Source organism: Equus caballus, chromosome 15, assembly GCF_041296265.1.
Source record: "Equus caballus isolate H_3958 breed thoroughbred chromosome 15, TB-T2T, whole genome shotgun sequence".
Taxonomy (NCBI): Eukaryota; Metazoa; Chordata; class Mammalia; order Perissodactyla; family Equidae; genus Equus; species Equus caballus.
In genome coordinates, this window is record NC_091698.1 from 83445728 (window position 1) to 83467196 (window position 21469).

At 45.4% G+C, this 21469-nt stretch overlaps 1 long non-coding RNA gene across 1 annotated transcript; it reads left to right on the top strand.

Moving 5' to 3' along the window:
* The first annotated feature begins 834 nt into the window (after positions 1 to 834).
* Positions 835 to 18379, top strand: LOC111768130 (uncharacterized). The gene is made up of 6 exons (XR_011426131.1): positions 835 to 1076; positions 1972 to 2220; positions 4353 to 5723; positions 12039 to 12126; positions 13444 to 13636; positions 16195 to 18379. It is a non-coding gene; the product is annotated as an uncharacterized lncRNA (long non-coding RNA).
* The last annotated feature ends 3090 nt before the right edge of the window (positions 18380 to 21469 follow it).

Below are 21469 nucleotides of genomic sequence, written 5' to 3' on the forward strand. Positions count from 1 at the left end.
AGCATCTAGAACAGAGCTGGATCATGGCAGGCACTTGATAAATACCTGCTGAATTATTAGAATAAAGCAGCTTTGGCAAAAAGGACTAGGTTGCATAAATTCTGCCATTCTATGTTAGACAAGAAAGGAAATGAGGAATAAACAAAGGAAGGAGACGCCAATAAGAGAAGAGGGGATAAGAGCTCCTTGCAGGGCAGAGGACAAACATGGATAGCTGGAGAGAAAAGAGGGCACAGGGTTTAAGGCCTGTTCTCCACTTTCTCTGCTGTGGAAAGGCTTTCTGCTGGATTAAAGCAAACAGCAGGCTTAACTTGCAGAAAAGGGCATTTTTGAAGAAACCAGAAAAGGAGATAACCCTTCTCCCATCCCTCCAGCCTCCCCTTATCAATTTCCAATTTTCATCACTAAATAAAAAATGGGTAGATAAGTGTCAATTCCCACTGCATATTAGACAATTCTTTAATTGAAAATAGCGTAAATGGGATCTAAATTCAAAGAATACAATTTTGTCTGATATTTTAAAAAGTAGTTCCTTCTAAAGTGTACATTATTTCCTAAGACTTTTTGGCTATTCTCTAAGATGTTTTGTTCACGACAGAGAAAATTCCCTGTTGTGGTAGAAACTGACACTACATAAAGGACATTCCCAACTCAGAATCCCATTGTGCAACTGTTCTTGATCTTTTTTGTCAAACTGGATCTTCTGCTTCCTTTGCCAACTGAAATCAAATGGATGTGTTAGGTCATGGCGTTCATAGGAAAGAGTTTCCACACTTGTTTTTCTTTCTCCTTTCTTACCCCTTTGCGTTACGTGTAACAAGTCAGATTGTAGTTATGAAAGTGAGGAAGGAAAGCAGCTTGCTAGCACTCTCAGGCTGAACTCTGCTACTGGTCTTGTTTAAACCTCTCGGTGACAGCCCAAGGGTGTTAGTCACACGATTGTTTAGGATGTGCAATCAGCCTAGGCTAAAATGATGTCATCAGGAAGAATTACTCTGGGACTTTGCAAATCTGCAATGTAGGATTTACTGAGGAAAATGAAACCATTAGCTCTTTTTACCCCTCCCATCCCCCATGTAAGTACTGCAGTATTATTTTTCTAGTGGCTTTGATTTTATGCTGAAAAGGAATTTGGTCTGGTCCTTCTTTCTGGTACATGAAAGTATCATAGAAACTAAAGCTTCATGGATGTGAAGACATCACCGCTTCAAGTGTTTTAATTTTTCACCCCTTCAAGTGTTTTAATTTTTCTTTCTCAGTGTAATTATCCAATGCTCTAGACCTCTGTACGTGCTGTGTGTTCTCACTTCTCTGGCTTCAGTGTGTGATATTTCCTCTGCCTGGCACACTCTTCTCCCTGGCCTCTCCCTTTGTCTTTCTCGTGAATTCCTACTCATCCTTTGAGGCTTTTTCAAATGACTCCTCCTATGTGAATTTTAAGTACATATAAGTTTAGAGTTGTTGCATCTCTCTCATGAATTAAAACTTTTATCAAAATGTAGTGACTTACTTTATCCCTAATAATGCTTTTTGTCTCGAACTCATTTTTCTCACATTAAGAACAGCCACATTAGCTTTTTTTTTTTGCTTAGTATTGGCTAGCTCTATCCTTTTTCATACTTCTATTTTCTGTCTTTCTGTATCCTTATAGTTTAGCAAGTCTCTTATAAAAAGTATATCTAGATTTATAATATTTTTCAATCTAATATTTTCTGTATTTTTAATAGGCCAGTTTAATCCATTTACATTTATTGTGATTACTGATATTTGGATTTATTTCTATAAATAATTTCTATAATCTCTTTTTGTGCTTCCTGTTTGTACTGCTTTCTCTCTGCTTCCTTCTCTCCTGTTTTTTCTAATGTTGTAACAAACTTAGACTTTGTGGTTCTTCCTTTTTCATAAACAAGTTTGACATGCTACACATATGTAAGGATTGAACTAGCAGATTTCTGTCTTCTTGTTTCTTAGGGTTTTGTCTTTTAACTAGGCAAATGAGAAGATTCTAGAGGATATTAATAACTACTCATTGCATCATCAAGAAAGAATAGCTAAGAGGAGACTTGGATAAAAACTTTATTTCTTAACAATTCTCACTGGGGAACAAAGCAGTTTAACAGCCAAGTAGCTAGTCCTCAAAATGATGATTCAACACGTTATGTAATGCTGGATACAGAAAGATGGAATCTCTACAATGTATCTGCTTCCAACATGACCATGGTACGTAAGGGGCAAATCCTGGGGAGCTTAGCATGCTTGTACTGCTACATGCTGTGTGACTGTGTGAGGAAGAAATTCTCCCATGATATGTCCCAAAACTCTCATTGATTCAGTGGGCCATAATAGTATTTGGCCTCCTTTTGGTTACAAATTAATCATACAGAAACATGGTATGTTTAAGATGCCATTAAATTGTGTGACAGGACTCAGTTATAATTGGATTGCTCAATGATCCAGAATATGCTTATATCAATTTTTAAGCTTATCATTTAAACAAAAACACATATTTTTAATATACTTATGACAAGCTTTGCTTTGTGATATCTTTTTTGGATTTCTTTTTTCTGGAAAAACAAGTATAGCAGTTGATAGTGTGCAATCTGGGGTTTGGATTCTGATTCTTCCATGCACTAGCCACGTGATCTAAGGCAAGTTACTCAATCATGCCAAACCTCAGTCTCCTCATTCCTATGGAAGGCTAACGATAAATATGCGCATAGGGTTGTCATGATAATTTAATAAATTAAAGCATAATAAATTATAAACCCTTTGGCATAAAGTCAGTACTCAAAAAAAAAAAAGTAGTAGCTATTATAATAATTTTTTTTTTTATATAAATAAGGAGCTTCTTGGAGGCACTCCTTCTTCAACCCCCGTTCCTCGGCACAAAGTAATAAGCGGAAGATAGGGTCTTGGGATGGAGCTAGAAGTAGGTGAATATTGATCTCTTTGCTTCAGGGATTTCACAGCCTGAGTATGGCGGAAATCCCTTTGAATTTTAAGATGCCCCGACGGACATCAGGAGTGTGACTTATACCATCGTGTGTGCCATCCTGAGGCAACGGATATCAGGGGTGTTGGTAAACTCTTTGTTTCAGTAGATGTGACCTACTTGATAAGGCTAGCATGAGCTTATACCCTCAAATCTTGATCTCCTCTCCAAACCCAGTTAGAAAGCCATTAGGTACACAGAGTTGACAAGCTTTTCCTTCTTAGGAGTCCTTACTTCGAGGGTATTTTCCTAGCCAAATGTGATTATTTGTAGGTGATATGTACCCTTGGACTCAATACTATTAACAGTGGGTAAAATAAGACCTTTAGGTCCTACCAGAGATCCTAACCTCTTTAAATAAGGTTTCCCTATGGGAAATGTGTTCTCGGTTCCAAATGACTGATTTACAAATAAAATATTGAAACACAAGCCATTAGGAAAGTGGGGCTGCAATCATTCACATCTTTAGTGCAAAAAAAGGAAGGGAAATTCTGAAGACTGTCCAAAGTGTAAGAACAGTTGAGCACTGTGTACTTTTCTAAACTGGATGTCAGACAGGACATCAGATGAGCAGTTTCTTGCAAAGAGCAACACCAGCTCCTTAGTGACTCCTGAAGATGGGGACATTGAATTAGGTTTGGCCTCATAGCCACCCCTGTGCCCTTGTTGTATCTGGATGCTTCATTATTCCTTGGAGAGCCTTTCTCAGAGGAGAGAAAACCACCTTCCTTCCCAAGGCTTTCTAGAAGTTTCTGAGTATTGCCTAGAGGGGGCCTCTGTGCCTACACTCCTTCACCCTAAATCAGCCTGCCCCTAAGCAGCAATCCAAACTCTCTTTGCAAAATCACTTTCTATCCTTCTGTCACGCTTATCTCTGTGTTTGACTGCCCTGGGCATGGATCTCTCATCAATCAGTCAGTTAACAGGTAGATGCCAAGAGTCTACTGTTGTGCAGGATTTCTTCTAGGCTCCGCAAGAGTATAGAAAAGAAGGACAGCATCTCTGCTCTTGAGGAACTTACAAACTAGTTCAGGAAGCAGTATATCCTAGATGTTAAAACACAGCAGTCAAGTCAGCCAGCCCTCATCTGAATCTCAGGTCTACCATTTCTTAGCTGTGTACTTTGAGTCTCATTTTTTTCATCCATAAAATGGGGATGATAAAAGTAGCCATCTCAAAGGGTTATCATGAGGATTATGTTACAAGATAAAGCACTTAGCAATGCCTGCACATAGTAAGTATTCAATAAATGTTAACTATTATTATTATTATTATTATTATTTTCTTGCTAAGGAAGATTCACCCTGAGCTAACATCTGTGCCAATCTTTCTCTATTTTGTATGTGGGTCGCTGCCACAGAATGGCTGCTGATGAACGGTGTCAGTCTGCGCCTGGGAACGGAACCTGGCCTGCTGAAGTGGAGCATGCTGAACTTAACCAGTAGGCCACAGGGCCAGCCCCAACTATTATTATTAATATTATTATTCAGAAAGTCCAAGATGGGGTATAGACTAGTCTAGGCTGTGTGGGAAACTAGTAACACTTTCCTCAGTGTCCTCCTTAGTCTTCTCGGACCTGGGGAGGAAGTACTGCTCTGTGGGTCACAGAAATGGACGGGGATGAGTTGGTGGGGGAGGGGCTTTGAGGCACATTGAAGAGCTGCTTTTGACTTCCCAGTAAAGGCAGTCTGCCTGTCTTGGCTCAGTTCTGCACTGAGCCTCTTATTGGGCTTGGGACCCAAACAATTGGAACTTCCTCTGCCTTTGAAGAATTTGCCAGCTAGGTGGGGATTCAAGGACATTCACACAAGATGCAGCTTCAGCATAATAATGAGGAAGCATCTCTATTAACAAGAACAGAATGACATGGTAAAAACTTGATACACTTATGATAAATGTTTAGGGCAAGAAATGCTTATTGACAAGTCTAAACTCTGGAGAGCTGGGTAAAATTTTCTGAACGTGCTAATACCATTCATAGCTCTGTGGAAATCAAGCAGAGAGGCCCTTTATTACCAGCCCTTCCCCACCCCTCACCCCGCCCCGCCCAAACCTGCCTCTCTGCCCACTGTGTCTGTTTCTCTCCCCAAGCTGTGGTCTGGACCAGCCAGTGACACATAATTCCAAATCCTGCCCACAGTCTTCTGTGACTTTGGAGGAAAGGCCAGAGTGTTTTCCTAGGGGAGCCCCGTGTTTTCACATTTTAAAGCAGGTACTGGTGGAGCGATGAATGGTGAAAGCTCTCTCTTTAAAAGACCGAGGGTGGCTTTAGGTGACTGCTAATTTGGGCTTTTGCGGAGGATGATGTTTACTTCACAGACTAATGACAGGGCTGGCTTTCTGGGAGTGTTGCAATGAAAAAGATTCAGACTCCACGGAACTCCTCCCTAGCAAGGCTGCTCCAGCCAGCATTACGAGGGCAGTTCCACTGAGCTCAGGATTTGGGTGTGAGACACAGCTTTCGTCAGAAGATTTTTAACCAAATGTGTGTGTGGTTTTGTCCTCTGGATAAATGTGTGGGTTCAGTAGCAGCCGTATCTCCTCGCCACATTCTCTTAGCTGGTTATGCGACTGTGAGAAGAAAAGCAAGAACAAAACAAAAAACATAGTTGTGACTCTATATTAGTTAAAAATACACCTATGGAATTTGAAGGCACCACAGAAGTCATCTGCAAATGGGAAAAACTGAAGCCCAGAGAAGGAGAGTGCCCTGTCCAAAGTCACACAGCAAGTGAGTGGAGGAGCAAAGACTGAAACTCAGGTTTTCAAAACTGGTCCTGTTCTCTTTTCATTATTCTACTTCTGTTGACAACCATGGAGAGTTCTTTCTCCCTTTCACTGGACTCTTTTTCCTTCCCAAACCCCTCAAAGAGCCAAGATGATCCAGGAAATCGTAATTCACTTCCAAAGGCAATTTGTTGTCTGTTGGCCATGCTGTATGGCTTGCTCTTTCAATTAAGTTTTTCAACATTTCCTATGAAAGCATGCAAATTACCACTGATTCTAAATAAATCAATTTAGGTATTCAGGGCTTATAAATATAGAGAATCTTGCTTTCCCTCTCATTCTCTCTCTCTTCCCTGGCTTTCTTCCTTGCACCGCCTCCGTGAAGATACTTTTTTTTTTAAGACACAAATTTTGGTGAAAGCCTTAATATTTTTCTTCCTTCTCAATTTTTATATTGTCGTTGTTATAATGACAAATGTTATAATAGTTTGCATTTTGCAGATTGTTTTAGTGCATAATTTGCAGTGTCACTTTCTCAAGATTTCTAGTGAGAAGGAGGAGGGTGCAGATAGGACTAGGGAGAGAGACTTTGGAAAATGTGGGCAGGGTGTTTGTGAATGTCTGGGCAGTGGAATATTTTTGCGGCATGGTGGGTGTTTTGAACTCTCTGGAAGCTAACAAGCAAGCTCCACACATACACTGGATGGAAGTCCTCCAGACTTTGGGCAACACAGAAGCTTTTCAGAGATCTGAACTGCGTCCAAGTCAAATGACGGCCCAGTGTGCTAGAGCAAAGGGGAGGCAGAGTGGAGCAGAAGGAATGACACTGGTCCAGGACCCCCAGGAGACCCGGGCCCTGCACTGGTTTTACCACTAGTGGTTATTTTCCTGTCTGTGAAAAAGGATAATAATGGCTCTGACCTTGTGGAGTTGCTTTGACAATAAAAATAAAATGATACATGTAAAGTGCTGAGCCCAATGCCTGGCACATAATAAGTAGTGGTTATTTGTATGCGATGCCAATAAGCTTCTGGAGAACGGACAGTCAATTAGGGAAGGTCCCACTCGGGCTGTGAGGCACCGAGGCTACAGCCACAGGCTTCAAAGTTAGACACAGATGGGTTTAGATCCCAGCTCCAGCATTTTCAAGCCGCATGATCCTGAGCAAGTGACCTAACTTCTGCCAGCCTCAGTGCCCATCTCACAGGGTCAGTGCATGGATTAGTGACGCAGCCCACGGAGAGCCCTGGCTTAGTGCCTTGCACGTAGTAGGTGCTCAATAAATGGTGGTTATTGTTTCAGGTTCTTAGAGAAGGGGCCATAAGAAATTGGCAGAGTGAGGCAGACAAGACAGTTGTTAAACCGGGGGAGGGGGTGTTGAAAGAAACTGGGAGAGCAAGCTCAACACCTTTGGGGCCCATCTTAGTTTTCTCTGGTTGCCATAACAAATTACCATAAACTTAGTGGCTTAAAACAATGGCGATGTATTCTCTCACAGTTCTGGAGGCCAGAAGTCTGAAATCAGTATTGCTGGGCTGAAATCAAGGTGTCGGCGGGGCCATGCTCTCCAGAGACCCTAGGGGAGAATCTGTTCCTTGCCTCTTCCAGCTTCTGGTGGCTGTTGACATTCTTCGGTTTGCTGCTGCCTCTCTCCAATCTCTGCCTCTGGCTTCACAGGGCCTTCTCCTTTGTGTGTGTGTGTGTGTGTGTATGCATGTGTGTGTGTGTGTGAAATCTCCCTCGGATTCTCTCCTATAGGGACACTTGCACTAGCATTTAGGGCCCATCTGGATAATCCAGGATAATTACTCCACCTCGAGATCATTAATTTAATCACTCTGCCAAGACCCTTTTTTCTTATAAGGTAACATTTGCAGGTTCTAGGGATTAGGACCTGATCTCTGGGGAGTCATTATTCTGCCTAACAGGGGACCTAAGGCACCAGTGGTCGGGAGACGATTCTGGTTTGCCTTTCCCTGGGGTGACGTAGCAGGGACAGGAGCGTGATGAGAGGAGGAGAGCTGTCACCAGGGAAGAGGCAAGACAAAGCAGGGCAGAGCAGAAATGTGGGGGAGGCTGGTGGGGACCAATGGCAATAGGCAGGGTGACATCAGCAAAGCCGTGGGGCAGAGTGGAGCTCAGTACCAACATCTGGGTAGGGGCATGTTAATGGCCTCCAGGAAAAAGCATGAGTTACTTGGACACCAGGCCAGGAGAAGGAGGAGACCAAGGCCTGGCTGATTGCACTGCTTGGGCTCAGAGCCATGGTGGGCTGCACTGGGAGCCTCAGACCCAAGAGCCCGTGCTCAGCCTCTCTCAACTGTGCCCAGCTGGGCCACAATGAATAGGACAGTCTGATGAGTTCACATTCTAGTGGGGGAGGCAGGGATGTTAAAAGTGTTCTGTTAGTAATGCACATATCTATAGGGGTCTGAGGGAACATATATAAAACGATAGCTACTCTACCTGGAGCCAGAGGGTGGTAGATCTAGAAATTTTCTAAGAGAAGAGACATTTGAGGTGGGTCTTAAGTTCAAGAAGAAGTTTTCTAGGCAGAGGTGGACAAAGTCCGGCTGAGAGATAAGGAGGAATGTGGGGTTGGGAAAGGGATCACGACTTTCTATGTTTCCTGATTTCAACTTGCTATGAGACAAGTGGCTCCTTCTTCACACCTAAACAGGCAACTGAGCATTGCCAAAGTGTTATAATCAATGTGGAACTACAATATAAAACAGAACTCTGAAATTGGAGTCAGAAGACGCAAGCTCAAATCATGGCTTTGCCATTGACTAGTTGAGTGACCTTGGGCAAACCACTCAAATGCCCTTCGTGCCCCATTGTCGTATTTGTAAAATGAGGGTAGTAACATCTTCCTCAGAAGCGTATTTTCAAGATTCAGTAAAATAATGCAAGGGAAATAGTCTGAAAATCTACATGATCAAATAAGCGTTAGTTTCCTTCCTTCCTGAGACTTAAGGCAGTTTAGTGTGACAGACCATCACTGGGGCAAATGCTGTTTCTGCTGGGGGTGGGACAAGCACATTATCTAATACCCTCATGGCTGTTAAAGGCATCCCCACCTTACCAGAAACTAGACTTGTTTGTTTTCTCAATAGTATTTTCTTCCTTATTCTTCCCTCTCCCTTTGCTCATAGGAAAACACTGGGGAGGATTTTGCTTGATCATTTTGCATATTTGTCCTTCTCAATTTTGCTGATTTGAGACTGCTCACTCCTAAAAAGAAGGGGGTCTCCCAGTCATGGTGGCACTAATAAATACACTTACACACCCTCGACCCCAAGGGTCAACCATCACACTCCTTCATCCTAGCTTTCTGGAAGCAGAGCCAGTGCCCTCCACCACGGTTCCCTTGACCACTCCCATCATGCTTCTGACAGCCCAGTTCTGAGAGCAAGGCTATTCAAAGGTCTGCAGGGGCTTCCTCAGGAGAGTCGTTAAGAGCATGGGGTTTGGGGCAAGCGAGAGCCTGTGTTTAAGTCCTGGCTCTGCCGTTTAACCTCTAAGCCTCAATGTTTTCTTCTGCAAAGTGCAATACTGATGATATCCACCTCTTAGGAAGGTTGCAAGGATTAAGTAAAATGCTTGTAAATTACTTAGCACAGTGCAGGGCTACTATTACCTGGTTTGAAAGGGAAGGATTAGGAATAGAAAGAAGCAAAAGAAATAAGAAAAGAAAGCCAGGAGGAGATGAAATGGTGAAACAGCACTTTCAACTCTCCCACGATTTCCTGTGATTGGGTCAAAGTGGCAAATTCACAGTAAGTTGTGTCCTGATGGGAGGGCTGCTGATAAAAGAGCCTTTTCTCAAAGCTAAAAAGAGGCCAGAGTGGAGCCTGAAATTTCAGCTCCTAGAGAACTACTCTCTTGACAAAGGCGTTATGTCTCTAGGAGTTCTCTGATAAAACAGAGAGGTAACACATTAAATCATCAGCAATTTTGCTCAAAATATTTAACATCTCATTGGGACCTGAAGGAATGAAGCATAGGACAGGTAAATTTTGACAGGGGAGGTGTAGTGAGTTGAATGGTGGCCTCCAAAAGGTATGTCCACATCCTGGAACCTGTGAATGTGACTCTATTTGCAAAAAGAGTCCCTGCAAATGTAATCAAGTTAAGAGATGAGACCATCCTGGATTATTCAGGTGGGCCCTAAATTCAAGGACCAAGTATCTTTATAAGAGATATGGAGGAGAGACACCTGGAGAAGACACAAAGGGAAGAGAGCCCTGTGAAGATGGAGATATGCTTGTCTCCCCCACTAAGATGTGAATTCGTCAAGGACAGGGATTGTTTCCTATTCATTGTGGCCCAGCTGAGCCCAGTTGAGAGAGGTTGGGCACGGGCTTTCAGGTCCAGGAAAGGCTCCCAGGAGGCTCCCAGTGCAGCCCACCATGGCTCTGAGCCCAAGCAGTGCAATCAGCCAGGCCTTGGTCTCCTCCTTCCCCTGGCCTGGTGTCCAAGTAACTCATGCTTTTTCCTGGAGGCCATTAACATGCCCCTACCCAGATGTTGGTACTGAGCTCCACTCTGCCCCACGGCTTTGCTGATGTCACCCTGCCTATTGCCATTGGTCCCCACCAGCCTCCCCCACATTTCTGCTCTGCCCTGCTTTGTCTTGCCTCTTCCCTGGTGACAGCTCTCCTCCTCTCATCACGCTCCTGTCCCTGCTACGTCACCCCAGGGAAAGGCAAACCAGAATCGTCTCCCGACCACTGGTGCCTTAGGTCCCCTGTTAGGCAGAATAATGACTCCCCAGAGATCAGGTCCTAATCCCTAGAACCTGCAAATGTTACCCTATAAGAAAAAAGGGTCTTGGCAGAGTGATTAGATTAACGATCTTGAGATGGAGTAATTATCCTGGATTATCCAGATGGGCCCTAAATGCTACTGCCAAGTGTCCCTATGAGACAGAAGCAGAGGGAGACTTCAGAGAAAGAGAGAAAGAGGGCGGGAGGAGGGGAGGAGGAGGAGAAGGCCCTGAGAAGCCCAAGACAAAGACTGGAGAGATGCAGCCACAAACCAAGGAATGTCAACAGCCACCAGAAGCTGGAAGAGGCAAGGAAGGATTCCCCCTTCCTTACAGAGCCTCTGGAGGGAGTGTGTCCTGCTGACACTTTGATTTTGGCCCATCAACACTTATTTTGGACTTCTGGCCTCTACAACTGTGAGAGAATACATTCCTGCTGTTTTAAGCCACCAAATTTGTCACAGTTCATTCCAGCAGCTGGAGGAAACTAAGCCAGGATTTAGGAAGGAGAGAGAGGAAGGCCTTACTGTGCGCTTGCCAAACTGTGCTCTAGGCTCTGAGCACAAGGCGGTGGGACCCCTGCCCTCACGGTGTTCCCGGTCTGTGGAACTGCACCAGCCCTCAGCCTGTGTCTTGGACTCTGTCCTTGCTGTCACTCACACTTGGATCTGGCAGGGGCATTGCAGACATCGAGTTCTGACCTTAACCAGGACCTTAACTTGTTCTACTTGTTTCCAGCTTTGGCTCTTTCTTGGTCCCTGCTCCTCTTCCATCTGCTCCTTTTCTTTCCAGGGCTGGCGCTTGCTCCTGCTACAGGTTTGCCCCAGCCTGGCATTTTGGATCAGTGACGCTGACCGCTCCAGCCAGCCGGCACCCCGTCGTGGACCCATCCGCAATTTGCGATTCTATTTTCTGACTTCATCTCCTAACATCCTGCTTCGCCTTCTGAACATAGCTTCACAGTGGTTCTTTGGATTTAACCGCTGCACTTGCTCTGTTGGTTCTGTTCCAAATTCAAAAGGTCATTAGTAATTTACAGCTATTGACCTGCCCCACTTTCCTGGATCTAGGATGGTGGAGGTACCCAGAGCAGGTTAAAGAAGGCCGTAAGGAAGTGGACAAGATTTCTATGTTATTGTGATCTTGAGATGAATGCCAGCCCCGTCGACTGACAGTTTAATTGTCATGGTGCTTCCAAAGGAGGAAACACTTGGCTGGCTTCTTTTTTATACACTGGGGTTTAAGTCAGGTTAATAATTCCTCTTTGTAGACTTTAAATAATCTCTTTCAAAGATCTCATTCAAAGCAATCTGTTTATTTTGGTGTGTCTAACGCAAGGATCAGCAGATACAACTCTCCACAACTTTCTCCTGGGTTCATTTTTCATTCTTCTCTTGCCTAGTAAAGGGTAGAAAAGGGTGAAAGGAAACATTTGCAGTGTCTAAACCAAAAGAATATGTGTCTGAGGTTTTTAATAATCAAATGCATCTCCTTTTAGAACATTGGGTACTGGAGGGCCCTGAATGTATCTTTGTGTTTATTTCTCCACAGTGCTTTGTAGCAAAGGAGTGGGAACGTGGAGGAGGATGGGAGAAGCGAGCTGACTGTTACTGAGTGCCTTTAAGTGTCAGGCATTGAGGTAGGTACTTTATAGATATTACCTCATTTAAGGCTCACAACAATCTTCAGAGTTAGGTACTATTATCCCATTTTATAGATGAGGGAATTGAGACTGAAAGCTCACGAGACTTGCCCAAGGTCACGCAGTCGGGATTGGGAGCTGGAACTTGAACCCACATACTGACGCAGGTATTTAATGCAAATAGACTAATAGTCATGAAATGCTTTTTAGAAATCAGCTAGCAACGTAGCCCAAAACCCTCAAGGCATTATACGTCTTTGCTAGAACAAGGGCTGACATGGGCTTTAAAAACCTTGAATTTCTTTCTTAATGGAGGCTTATAAGCATAAAAAGAACCACAGTCGTAGCTGGAGGTTGCCGCCTGCAAGTCTGCTTTTTTAGACTGTGTCTTGCATTAATTAACATTCCCAGAACTCTTTGAGATAGAAAGATAAGAGATGTCATAGGCGTGACAAGTATGACTATAACTCTGCCTAAAAAGCAAGGAAACATTCCAGGGACATCTCCAGGGCCTGGCTGATGCAACGGCCCGCATGGTATAGAGAAGCCCCTGTGCTTGGAATCAAGCATCTTCCCTTTGGAGAGGCATCAAAGTGAAATTCTGCAGGGAGATTTCAGTGCCAGAAGGTTCTCACCCTCACTAAAATATAAATGGTCTTTGGAGGTATTAGTGGTTATCTGTTACTTTCACCTGGGTGGGAAGGAATTTCAGATTCTGTCCAGAGATCAGGTGGCGGGGGGCTGGGAAGGGGAAGGTTAGAGCAGGTGGGCGTACAAAAACCAGCAGCTGGAGACCAGCTCTACCCCATCCCACATTTTGCTTGGGGTTGGTCCTCGGAATGAAACAGTATTTTAATTCTCCAGCTAAAGGCCCAGGTACAGGAACAGATCTAGGCACTAACTGCAAACAGGGATTGGAGCCTTGGAGGTAGATGGAAACTTCCAGGGAAAGAAAATAGAAGCACAAAGAATGAGCAAAGGGCAGAAAGGTATTTCAGAATTTGAGGTCAAAATGATTTCCCAGGGCTGGGGGTGAAGATAGGGAGCTAGAAAACAGCAGTGAGAGATCCACATGTGATGGGAAGAAGATTTAGAATCATCTAATGTTTTCTGATTGTCTATGACAAGACAGAAAATGCTCTGTGTTGGTGTTTTCACCAGGATAGCTCTACCCTCTGAGATGATGTTGTTATCCACTGTCCATGGGGAAGCTGAGGTCCAGAGACTAGAAGGGACGTGTCCCAGGTCATCCAGTTAGCAGGTAGGACCTGGGATCCAGGTGTGCCGACTCCATGCCTGTGCTTTTCCCACCAGCCCACAGCTGCTTCCCGTGTGCATCATTATCGAGGATCCAAGGAACCAAGACAGATGAACGAACACAGTGCAAAGAACCCGAGCTGTAGCTCCAGCAGATCTGAGTTTGAATCTTGGCTCCAACACTCATTCGTTGTGTGGCCTTAGCAAGGATTTGACCTCCTCAGCCTCGTTTTCTCAAGTTATAGAGGGGGTGAGAGTTCCTGCCTCTTACATGTTTTAGAAGCCATTCATTTCACACTTACAGTAAAATGCAGATAATGATGATAAAGAAAGTCACAGTAGTTCACATGTATTGAGTAATTACTATATACCAGACACAGGTCTAAGCACCTCCCATATATTAACTTATTTAATCCTTATAACAACTCTTTTGACAGAGATTATTAGAATCCCCATATTATAGATGAGGAAACTAATGCACAGTGAGGTTAAGTACGTTGCACAAGGCTCCATAGGTAGCAACTGGGAAGTTACACTCAGTAAGAGAAGCACGGAAAAACCCCTGGGACTGGGGGTGTGCAGATCTGCATGGATTGGGAAAGAGCTGGCCTTGTGCCACCACTGTGCCTTGCTCTGTCTCTGCTCAGGTGGGAGCTTAACAGGTAATGCTGACAACAATCAGTTTCTTTTTCCAGGTCCTCCCTGCCTTGGTCATTTTCCCCAGAGGCTTCTCTCTCTATCTCCAGCCTTGATTTCCTCCTTGCTGCTTTTCAGCTGCAGCCCTTGTGACTCAGTTCACCTCTCCTACAGGCTTTCTCTCCTCAGTGAGGTCTTGACTCCATCATGCCTCATAAATCTCCACCCCGTAGAACACTCAGTTTCCTGTCTTTTGCTCCTCTGGTTTCTCTATTTCCAGGTACCCCATCACTTCCCTATCGTCTCTTCTTAGAGTCTGATCCTGGGAGGCAACTTATCCTGGCTTCAGCTCCCTAGACTTTTACTCCCAGGAGCATTTGGCCCAGTGGGAGTAGGCAGAGGCTATAGGACGTCTGCATGTCAGAGTAGAAGGAGGGAGGTTGGACGTGATTGACCTTAAGAGTACTTTAATAAAGCAAACACCGAGCTAGCATGTGCTGGGCCTAGTATAGGGAAACAGAGTCAAAGGAATGGCACCTGGAGGTCCTGGTCACCCAGACCTGAGAAGGCCATGTGGCTTCAAGTTTGAATTTCAGGGGCAAAGTTGTCAATTCAAGGCCTTGGAAAGTAAGTTGAGCCCCCACTGCTGGGCTTCTTGCTGCAATGCAGCTCTCCACCCCCATTCTCTGAATTTGTCCAAGAAGCTACAGGTGGTGGCAAAATCATCTGATGATGAAAAAAAACCCCACTTTGATTACCCAAGGCAAACCTGGAAGAGTAGAGATCCAAAAAAATCCCACACTTCCAGGTCTGAAAACAGGTTAAAAGAGTGAATGGAACTTGTGACCCTACATGGCAAACAATGCTGTTCCAGCTGGGGGAGCGCGGTGCTCAGCAGCCACAGTAACTGACCAGGAACACACCCAGCTCAGCATCTCAGATACAGCCAAGGCCCTGAAGCCTTCTCTCCTGGTGATTCTGCTGCTGTTTGAAGCCCGTGGGTCCCTCCTGGAGGTGGAGCAGCCGCCCCCCTATCCCGGCCCCCGCAGCAGCCCGTGCTACTCTGGGCCTGGAGGAGGGAGCAACCTGACTGATTACACCCACTTCCCCAAAGCTCCTTTTAGTGCGGGCTGTTCCACTTTCCCTGTAGCTTAGCAACCTGAGCCCCTGACAGCTGATTTACTGGAAAAAAGCTTGACTTTCTGAAAACAACTTTTCTTTTTCCTTCCTTCCTTCGTTCCTTCCTTCTTTCCTTCCTCTCCCTTTCTTCTTCCTTCCTTCCAAATAATCAAACCTTGACTATTACAAGGTCCTTGTGAATTCCTCCCAGGGAGGCAGATTTCACTTCCTCTTGCTTGTGTGCATTCCTGCATGGACACCAGCCTTCTCCTTGGTCCTCCAACCACGGGTTTCTCCCCAAGTCCCTCCTCCATACTGTAGCCAGAGTGGTCTTTCTAAAGGTCAGTTCTGATAAGCTTCCTCTCTTGCTTAAAACTCTCCAATAGTTCCCAGGAGAAATGTTCTCGCAGGATCCTGCAGCAACCAGCCCTGCCTATCTATTTGATGTCACCCCGTTCTTCATCACACTGTCATACCCTCTGCCTCACCAGATTATAGTTCTCTTTCTTGTCTCCATGTCTTTGCATATGCTGTTCTCTCTGCTCAGCCCTACTTCTGTTTACTTAGCTGTGAAATATTCTTTAAGATCCAGCTTAAATACCGGCTCCTCTTTGAACCTTCCCTGATGGCTCTCCAGGTAGAACTGAACATCCCTTCCTCTGCTTCGGTGGGTTATATATGGCCTTCTACTGCAAAAGTCTGTTTATGTGGGATTGTCACTAGACTGTGAACTCCTGGAGGCAAGGAGTAGTCTCATTCTCCAACGTGTCCCCAGAGCCCAGCACAGTGCCTGACACACAGAGTGCAATCCATATGTGATCAAATGAGCGAATGAGGAATATTGGAAGGAAGGAAGGAAGGAAAGGAGGGATAATGGGAGGGAGCAAGAAAAGAGGGAAGGAAGGAAGCAAGGAAGGAAGAAAGGAAAGAAGGAGTATGTGATAGAAACAAGCGAGTCTGAACATCCAGAAGCCAACATCCAGGGAAGTGGGGAATGAAGGCCAGAATGACATCTGGCCACCAGGATGAAAGCAGCTTCTCATTGATTTGCAGGCCCCAACCTTGTGGATCAAAGGCAAAGAAAGGTGGGCTTCTGGAGGCCTGGCACAAGTACATGGTACCAGCTGAACCCATTTGCTCTTACATCTATTCCTTGCCTATTTCTTGCTCTGCTCTGAACCACAGGGAGGCTGACCACTGAAGGCTTCATGTCAGTGGCTTCTGGGTGGGTTTGACCAATGGGAGGTGTTGGTGGGAAGCTGGAGGTAGGGAGGAGGGGAGAAGCTAGGATACTTTTCCCTGTCTCTCTCTAGTGGCATTTCTGACAGTGACTGTTTCTGGGTCTCTGGTTCCTGCCAGATAGACCTGCTACTATTCCGGCTTTTGGTGGGTGACCCTGGCCCCTGGGCTCAGGTAATTCTGCTTCTCCTTCTCCTTGTGCACCCAGCCCTTGAAGGGGTGAGCATTACTTCCGGCTGCTTGGGGTTGCCTCATCATCACCTGGTAGATTTCCCAACTCCGCAGTCACTCGTGTAACCAATTCTCTGTATTAAATCTCCCTTGTTGTAAGTATTCAGAGTGGTTTCTCCTTTCTAGGTTGGACTCTGACTAATATACCAGCTTAGTTAGTGACTGTACTTTAGAGAGTAAGGTCACTGATGTTTATCTTGGAGGAGGTGGTGTATTTCTTTTTGTATTTTTCCAGTTAATTATGGGGCAAGGTTGTGTGTGTATGAACAAACCAGCTGGATACATTTGTGTGGTCTGCCAGACCACATTGTTGCTCAGTTTGAGCTCTGAGGGCTCCCTGTGCAAGTTCTGCATAGGCAACATGCCCTCTGGACTTCAGAGACTCTGCATGACCCCTGCCTGCAGCCCCAGCCCTAGTGAGAAGACAGGAGTCGGGTCTCAGCCCCTGAGTTCCTGTTGGAAAAGTAGCATAAAGAAGGATGTTGGGGAAGCCAGGAACTGGTGAAAGGAGAGACTGAGAGGCATGAAGAAGGAAGGAAAGGAAGGGGAAAGAGAGAATGGAACAGGTGTATCCGTGTGTAGCACAGTGTCTCTACATAGAAGGGCTCAATGGGTATCTGCTGAATGAATGAAAGACTAGAGGAAGTAGACGGAACAAGTAGAGAGTGTGGGTAGTACTGGCAAAGACCGAGCGGACCTTTGTCTCCATTCCTGCTGCTGTCACCCTGCTTCAGGGCTTCCAAACAGGTCACCTATGACAACAGCCTCCTAACTGGTTTCCTGGCCTCCAGTCTTCCTGACCACTGCTTCAGTAGTCTTTTCCAAAATCACAATCTCAGTTGCTTGAGCCTAAATGTGTTAGTGGCTCCTGGATGAGTAGTGATTAAATTCTGTCGTGTACTTGTGAGCCTCATCTTCTACTTTACTACCCTACTTTCCACCTGGACTCTTCACAGTGTTCCCCACTCCTGGAACGTGTAGGGGGATGGACATGTCCTTACCCTCAGACCTGCTCCCTAAACCTGCTTCCTCGGTTTTTATCTTTGTCTGTTTGAGGCCTGGGACGCTACCGTGACTTGGGACAGGGTTGGGGAACAGAAAGTTGGGTAACTAAACTCACATCTGGCCCTTGACCCCACCTCCTGCTCTCCCTCTCCCCATAATTCCTTTCGGCTCTTGAAGAGCCTGGGACGGTGGTCCCACTGCAGCAGCCTGGAGGTCACTCAGAGGTTCTCACACGCCGGGCTCCTGAGAGAGAATGGGTGGGGAGCCAGGCTGTTAGTGCCAAAAGGGCCAGCTCCCCAAGCAGGCTTTCTTCCTGCTCAGAGAGGTCTCACCGTGACTGCTGCCAAGCTGTGTATGCCAGAGCAGAAGTACAGACTGGCTCTGTGTGAGTGAGAAGACAAATGAGCATGTCAAATGTGCTTCCCCATAGCCTGGCAGGGTAGGCTGGGACTGCATGGGAAGCCAGGCTGGGACTGGAAGATTTTTGCTGACTTTGCTGGAAGAGCTGGAAGACACCTACTTCAACCACGCCACTCGAATTCAATCCAATTAACATTTGCAGATTCCTGTGACACGACATGGTGGTTTTGATTTGCACAGACCTGGGTGTGAATCTTTGCTCTGTTGCTTACCTGCTATGCAGGCAAATTACTTAATCTCTCATTTTCCTCATCTGTAAAATGGACTAATAAATACTCTCCTTATAGAGTACCAAGTATTTTGCACCTGATAATGCTTCAATAAAAGGACACTATTATTATTACTGCTATTTATTAATTTATTATTTGACACCTCTTGGGGCTAAACTCTGCTTGGCCTCCAGGCTACAGGTAAAGGCACAGAGATGAATAAGAGCCTGTCAGTACTTTAGGGAGCTGACAGTCTAGAGCAGAGGTGGGCAAACTACAACCGATGGGTCAATTCTGGCCTAGTGCCTGTTTTTGTAAACAAAGTTTTATTAGAACACAGCCATGTCCATTCACTTACATACCGTCTATGACAGTTTTCATGCTGTAATGGTGGAATCAGGTAGTTGCAACAGAGACCATATGACCCACAAAGTCCAAAATATTTATCAATTCGATCTTTATAGAAAAAGTTTTGCTGACCCTGGAGAGGAAGATAGATATATAATCAGGATGAAGCCTGTTGCAGGAAAGGTATAAATCATCTAAACTGACAGCCCAGAAAAAGAGACAAGCAATTCTGACTTGAGTGGGCAGCAGGGTTTTTAAGCCAGGCCTTGAAGGCTAAGAAGGAATTTGATTCCCAGAGCCTGGGAGTGGGGAGAGGTGGGAATGGATATGTCAAGAAGGACCATGGGAGTTTTAAAGGGATATAGTGCATATGAGGATGGAAGGGACTGGAAATTAAATGGCTAGTTCTCTTTGGAGTCAGAACTTGAACCTGGCTCAGTGCCTTGTAGAATTTACATCACATTATATTTAGATGGCATTCCATAAAATACAAAATGCATTAACAAATACTATCTTATTTTATCCTCACAACCACATTGGGAGGTAGGTATTACTAGCCTGATTTTACAGAAAAGGGACATTAAAATGATTAAGAATCATTCAGCCAAGAAGTGACATTGCTGGGCCTTGATCCAGGAGTGGGGTCTATGACCATGGCTAGGATGCAAAACCAGTGCAGGTTGGAACTGTCACAGGAATATGTCTGATTGCCTGGTGCCTGATGTAAATGACAGGCCTCAAAACATAGGCAGGGTGACCTCAGGCCTTCATATCCTCTGGGTCATTCAAAATTCAATATGTCTTTAGTAAAGATCTGTTGTGTATGTGCACAGAGCTAGATGCTGAGAGAAAAGCCCAGGGAAGCATAAGACAAGATCATATTGGTGTCCAAGGGCTGTAGGTTTAAGAGGGCATAACCCTCAAAGTCCCGTAACGGCATGAGGCCATGTGTGCTGAGTGACCAATGTGTGGTGCTAATGACAAGGGCACAGGAGTTAGAGGCTGTTTCAGGAATGCTCCATAAAGGGTGTGGGGCTGGAGCTGGGGTCTGGCTAAGCCGATGCCATGGATTAATTCAGGTGGCCATGTGCTCACATTGCAAAATTCTCATAAAACCATAGAACCTCAGAGATGGAAGGGACTCTAGTTCTTCCTATCAGTTTACAGATGGGAAAACTGAGTCCCAAAGAAAGACTGAGTTGCCTAATAAGTATGATATGGACTCAAACCCAGGTTTCTCTTTGAAGTTCAGGCCTCTTTCTATAGTCCTGTTTTGTACCGTTCCTCTGAATTAACCCCATAGCCTTTGGCTTTTCCTTTTCAAATCTGCCCTATAGAGTGCTCATAAATGAATACTTCAAAAACTCCAGTGGGTGCATGCCACTCTTCTTGCTCTCCTCTCCCTACCTGCCGTTTTTAATATCTCCTGGCTTCCTTCAGGATAAAGATCAAGACTTAGCTTGAGAGGCTGTCAAGGATAATGGATAAGAATGTGAGAACTGGTATCAAACTCTGGGTTTGAACCCCTGCTCTACTACTTAATCACTGTGTGACCTGGACAAGTAATATAAGCATTCTGTGCTTTAGTTTCCTTGTCTTTATAGTGGAAGTAATCATAGTAACTACTCAGAAGGTTGTAAGGAATAAACAAGATAATTCATGAACAAAACACAGATTAGTGTCTGGTACCTAGTAGGTACTCAATAAAAGTTAGCTAAATTATTGTTATTAGCCTGGTATTTATCTGCCCCTGTAATTGTACTCCAGCCCATTTCTCCAATCTGGCCTCCCAAAACAAGCCTACTTAGTGTCTCTTATTAGCCATGTGCCGTTGTGTCTCTTGAACTCTCCTGTCTGTTCCCCTTGCTTTCCCTGCATTAACCTCACACTCTTTCTACTTATCTAAGTCTACCTGTCTCCTACTGGATGCCCTTGAATCCCAGGCTCCGGTGCCATTATCCATCTTGTATGTCCACATCTAACAGTTCCAAGGGGGCCAGGGGTTCTCGGTGCACCTAGCACTTCACATCAGCTTTTGCACATGGCAGGCAGGCACTCATCCAATATGTCTTCGTTTATTGAGCCCCTACTATATGAAGAGAACTTTGCTTGACACTAGGGATACAGGACTGAGGAGCCCCGTCTCCAACCTCACAGTGTGGTGGGAGACGCAGACTCATAGCCAAGTGCTCAGCACTGGAATGGAAGTGAGACTGCTGCTCAGGGGAGCCCATGGAGAGGGGACTAACTGGTACAGGATGAATGTTTGAGGGCGATGACAAACAAGGGTGATGGAACTGAAGAGGGCGATTCTAGAGTCATTATACCAGAAGAGGAGAGATGCAGGCGCTGAAGGACAGGGAGGAGTTCAAGCTGATTCTGGGATTTCCAGCCTGCACAACTGATGGCATCTGTCTGAGACATACCCGAGCCTGGTCAGGGCTGCCACGAGCAGGGAAATGTGTGACGACACAGGACCCAGCTGAAGGGCGATCTGTTACTCCAGCTTGGTAAAGGAGGGACCCCAAGTCTGTGGCTGGGAATAGCAAGAAGATTGACAGCCAGGGAAGAAGGTCCCTCTGTGCATGGCACTGGAGGGGGTGGCCTGAAGAAGAGGGACAGCAGCAGCAGCAAGGCCAAAGGGTAACAGGCCTGGGTAGGGGGTAGGGTGGTTTGGGAGTGAATTCTGAGAGTGCCCATTGCTCAGAGTCACTGAGCACTTGGGGCCCACGGGTGGGATTTCAAAGGCCCCACTGGTACTGGGCAGTGTTGTTGGCAGAAACAGAGAAGTCCAGGAGGAGGAGAAAGGTTTCACTTTGGGATTTGAGTTTGGAAAAGGAATTGGGGTACTTTGGGGGCAATAGCATGCTGACTCT